This window comes from Danio aesculapii, chromosome 24 (genome assembly GCF_903798145.1).
Source record: "Danio aesculapii chromosome 24, fDanAes4.1, whole genome shotgun sequence".
Lineage (NCBI taxonomy): Eukaryota > Metazoa > Chordata > Actinopteri > Cypriniformes > Danionidae > Danio > Danio aesculapii.
The window spans coordinates 38,057,539-38,062,374 of NC_079458.1; the positions used below are offsets into that span (position 1 = coordinate 38,057,539).

At 32.2% G+C, this 4,836-nt stretch overlaps 1 long non-coding RNA gene across 4 annotated transcripts; it reads right to left on the reverse strand.

The window, feature by feature from the left end:
- Nucleotides 1-332: 332 nt before the first annotated feature.
- LOC130218611 (uncharacterized) lies at nt 333-3,984 on the reverse strand. Of its 4 annotated transcripts, none has more exons than XR_008835965.1 (6): nt 3,775-3,984; nt 2,919-3,009; nt 2,659-2,705; nt 1,330-1,383; nt 1,123-1,189; nt 333-594 (listed from the first exon to the last, which is right to left on the reverse strand). It is a non-coding gene; the product is annotated as an uncharacterized LOC130218611 (long non-coding RNA). The 4 variants fall into 4 exon arrangements; XR_008835963.1 differs by having other exon boundaries at nt 1,330-1,392; nt 3,775-3,982; XR_008835964.1 differs by having other exon boundaries at nt 1,330-1,392; nt 2,962-3,009; nt 3,775-3,897.
- Nucleotides 3,985-4,836: the final 852 nt, after the last annotated feature.

The following is a 4,836-nucleotide window of genomic DNA, read 5'->3' on the forward strand; positions in this document are numbered from 1 at the left end:
GTGGGTGTAGAAGACAAATCAAATTTGGATTAGTAGTCTTTACTAAAAATCATTAGTTCACATTACTAATTTTATAGAGGATATGTTTTGTAAAATGATTATTAAATTGAACGTAACATATAATAATGTAAAAAAAATGCGTTTATGCAATGATAATTGTTATATTTATGTAATCTATTATAATTAAAAATAATGCCACTCAAATTTTACAATTTTAAGCACAAAGAATCAAACAACCTTTCAATTTTTTTATTTTTGTTAAAGTTTCATTCACATTTCTTTCTGGCATTAGCAATCATTGCTAATAGAACAATTGTACAAATTTTGCAGTGAATCGAAAAGCAATTTAATTATTTAATGTCTGTAGCTTGGGCTTTAAGTCACTGTAGCCCAACATGAGGAGAAATTTGTTGGATGAAGAGAAAAGTGTTCTTCGTCGACTTGGGGTATAGTAGTCCAAAGAGAATGCACAGCTTTTGACAAGTCTTTGATGCAGTCCATCACAAGTTGTCCCTCAATGATCATCTTAACTGAGGCTTTGTCTGCAATAAGAATAGGATTTCAAGGTGGTGGAATGACTGGATCATCAGAGTCCTACCAACAGAGAGGAACAGTTATGTTTCTCATTACATAATTATCAATAATGTTTAATAAATAACTTTTAATGACAGAGACAAAAGATAATATGTGAATTGGTTTTGACCAATTTACTTTTGCTTCAGTTACACTGCAAAAGGTTTAATGCATTCTACAATGTTAAATTTAGCATTTACTTATTGACCCTCATTCCCAATTTAACTATAAGACTTGTGTATCTTCATCTTTCCCTCAATTTATAGTCACAAAGCCAATTTATCTTTAAATTGAAGTTTGACTTTTAAAACGGGGACACAAAAATCACAGGTATCATTAAAAATAACTTAAACTGTGTTCTGAAGAAACAATCTTGTGGGTTGAATATATTATGACATGTTAGAGAGTTTAACAAGATGTTTTGCTATTCTTAAGTTTCAATGTTTTAAACCAAGTGTGAACGTTTAATAAAATGTAAGGACCATGCATTAATGGAAAGAATGTTTTCAAGGTCCTTTAATAAATCCATTGAGACAATATGTTACTTACAAAGCATGGTTTAAAGAAGTCTGCAGGCTTGTCCTCCAGGAGAATCAAAATCTGTAGGCTCTTGAGTCTGTTAATAAATAAATGAATAAATAAATAAATAATGTTGGACAAACATTGTATTGAACAAACAATATAGTAACACTTGGGAAATTTTCAATAATTTAACTGTTAAAAAATAATGCAAATATATAATGGACATGAACCAACCTTGGTTTGCTGTAAAAGCTCTGACAACAGCTCTCCAACATTCCTCCTCTTTAACTGAAAGATCTCAATTAAACAGACTGTGTTGATCAAACATTTCGGTAACACTTCATAATAACTACACACTATGAATCATTTATTAAGCACTAGCATCTAGTGAATTCATTATCTGTTAAGCATTAACTCTACATTATTAAGCGGTAGTAAGCAGTTTATAACTGCAGCTACAAATAGCGTATTCTTGACTTATAAACACATTTATAATGTGCTTATTATATGTACTTTCATACTTTGTTAATAATTTATTTTTCATTACTAAATGAAGTATTGCATTATTTACAAACCATTTGTATTTAAGAGTAGTTGAGGGTTTTTAGAATCATTCAGAATGAGTTAGTAATTATTAATAAACTATTGAAATCAATGTTTATATATCTTATCATTCAGGCACGTAGTAATGGTTACTATATATGTTAATAAATGCTTCATTAACTCAACTTCATGCAGTTTTCTGACCAATCTAAAGTGAGGACTATTTATGCTTTATAAATCCCTTATAAATGACAGTTAAAGGCTTAATATCAAATGAACAATAATCTTTGCAATCTTATCTAAAAATTTAAATTACTTTAAAGTTTAAACATTGCTGAATGACAAGAGTGTCAAAATACATAAAATTGGATAAAACAACAACAATATAATAATTTAACAATATAATAGGATGCAATGTTTAAACTGTACAGTAATTTTATTTTAGATTAGGTTGCAAAGAATTATTTTTCATTTGATGCAGTTTATATGTGTATCTTCAAATGAATAGGAATGAATAGTGTCATTTATGTTGTTTTTCCTGTTTAGAATTTAACTGAGCCTTTAATTGTCATTTATAAGCAATTTATAAAGCATGAATAGTCCTTACTTTTGTTTAGGTCACAAAACTGGATGAAGTTGAGTTAATAAAGCATTTATAAACATACAAAATTAACTAATTGTAAATGCCTGAATAATAAGATATACAAATGTTGATTTCAATAATTTATTAATAATTTACTAACTCATTCTGACTGATCTTAAAAAACAGCCAACTACTCTTAAATACAAATGGTTTGTAAATAATGTGATACTTAATTCATCAATGAAAAATGAATAATTAACAAAGTATGAAAAGTACATTTAATAAGCACATTATAAATGTGGTTGTAAGTCAAGAACAAGTTATAAACTGCTTACTAATGTTTATCAACGTAGAGTTAATGCTTGACAAATAAAGAATTCACTATTTGCTAATGCTTAATAAATGATTTATAGTGTGTAGTTATTATAAAGTGTTACCAAATTCCCGCTTGAGGTTCTTTCCCACTGCTGAATTACAAGAACACCTGCAAAACAAGAGAAAAAAACAGAATATTAATATTTCTAAACTAAATCACTAAATACTTCAAATAAATTAAAAATAGGTCAATAATAATAAAGTAAATAATAAGTTGAAGTAATAATAAAGTAAATAATAAAGTGACACAAAATACTGTAAGCAACACTTAACAGTGAGATAAAATAATAATAGAAAAATGTTATTACATTCTTAAACATACCTGATCTACTGTAAAAAGTGCAGGCCAGCGTAGCAGGACCCACCTTATTGCAGGTTAAGACTCCTCCACTTTTTTGCAACGTAAGGTCCATCTTTAAACGGCAAATAAGAAATGTTTAGAAAAAGCTGCAACTATAACTGTAACTGTACTGTGAAAGTAAATCAATTTTGCTAGTGACCTCAACTTCTATACAGTTTAAGCAGTGCTTAATTTGTGATTTGAGAGGTCTCAGAACAGATAGGGGTAACTGATCCGGCATGTTACCCGAGGATGGAGAGGTGTCGCGCATGAAATTGGGGAGCGAGGGGTAATGGTGCAGTGGATGGCGGAGGGGTGTCGCGGACGGCAGTGAAGAGGGTTGGGGAGTCACGGAAGAAAACGAAAGTGAACAGCGGACGGGGGAGAAGGGCGGTTGAGGAGGGGGATCGGTAAAATGACGTGCCGGACCAATGTAAACTCGCCCTTCACAAAAAAATCAGTTTCATGTGAAACTTTTAGCGTTATTAAAGATTTATAATATTTAGCGTTAGCCGCTAGCATGTGCTCATGCATGGACTCGTGCTACTATTACGAACCAACACGACGTGTAATAATTATCACGTTTTACAGGGAACATGTTTTAAACAGTGAACATACAGAGAAACAGTAGATAACGTTAACGTTATAAACGGTGGCTAGACAGAAAAGGCACATGTATATAATATTATAACCTAACTGTGAACTGACAGGGAAAATAGCGCTAACTGACATATTCATAGCAGAGACAATATTTTGAGTTCAGCATCAGTGTGGATTTTCAGTTATCAGTTTTGTCAGAAAAACATTTAAACTGATAAAAGCTTCTTTGCACACTTACCGTGTCATGTTGATTTTCAAAAATCCGCGGTAACCCAGCATCCTAAAAGCTCCAGGCACTCACTGAGCGTTTTGCTCACGTCACCTCAGCCAATCAAGGCCCCACCCCTCTCTAACAAAAACATAAGGAAGGGAGTTGTCCCTGCTTAACATGATAAGTAAACTAATTTTTTCTTCTGATTAGTGCAAATAGCTAATTTGATTTAGTAATGACACAATTTCTTAAAGAACAATAAATAATTAGTAATGATTGCTTAAAATGTTTTATAAGCACAAAATCCGGGTTTACAGTGTGGAAACAACGCGAGGTCATGTAGTATATCTTTTGTTATTAACTACATAGTGAGAAAGAAACCTTTATGGCCTGTTTCCACTGAGTGGTACGGTACGGGTCACTTTTGTCAGGCATGTGTCTCCACTGCTAAAGGGTACCAATGGTAGGCGTGGTGTATGACAAAAAGTTTCAGTCAACGTCATTCTCGCTCAAGCAAATGTCTAAGTAAAGCTGTACAGGTCGTTCACATATCATTTAAGAAAGACACTTCTCACAAAACAGATGCTTTATACACATAAATACTTTCTGAACCTAATTTGATTATAACTGTAGATCAATGATGTGAAATAGTCTACTGTAAGGTCTGCAATTTTATAAAATAAATAACATATATGAACACATACAGACCCTTACACTCTCCAATATGTTACCAATTACAGAAAAAACCTCTCATCTGTGTCTTTATTCTTTACCAGCACATGTAACTTCTGTTAGGAAGTAATTCCATCATTCAGAGTTCATTATAGTCCTAAAGGTGATGATAATAGTTAAACATGGCAGTTTGTACATGTTTTAGGTTGCTGAAACAATCATTTGCTCCTTTGTTTTTCCAGTTTCTCCTTTGTTTTATTTCTTTGTATTCATTCTCCTGACTTGTGTATGTGCGTTTGTCTGTAAACCAATAGAGGTCACCTGTGTGGCTAGCTTCGCCTTTTGGTACCCTTTTGTTGTGCTTTGGAAAGGGTACCAAAAAGTGGGACAGTACAGTTCGCTTTTTGGTACCTTTTG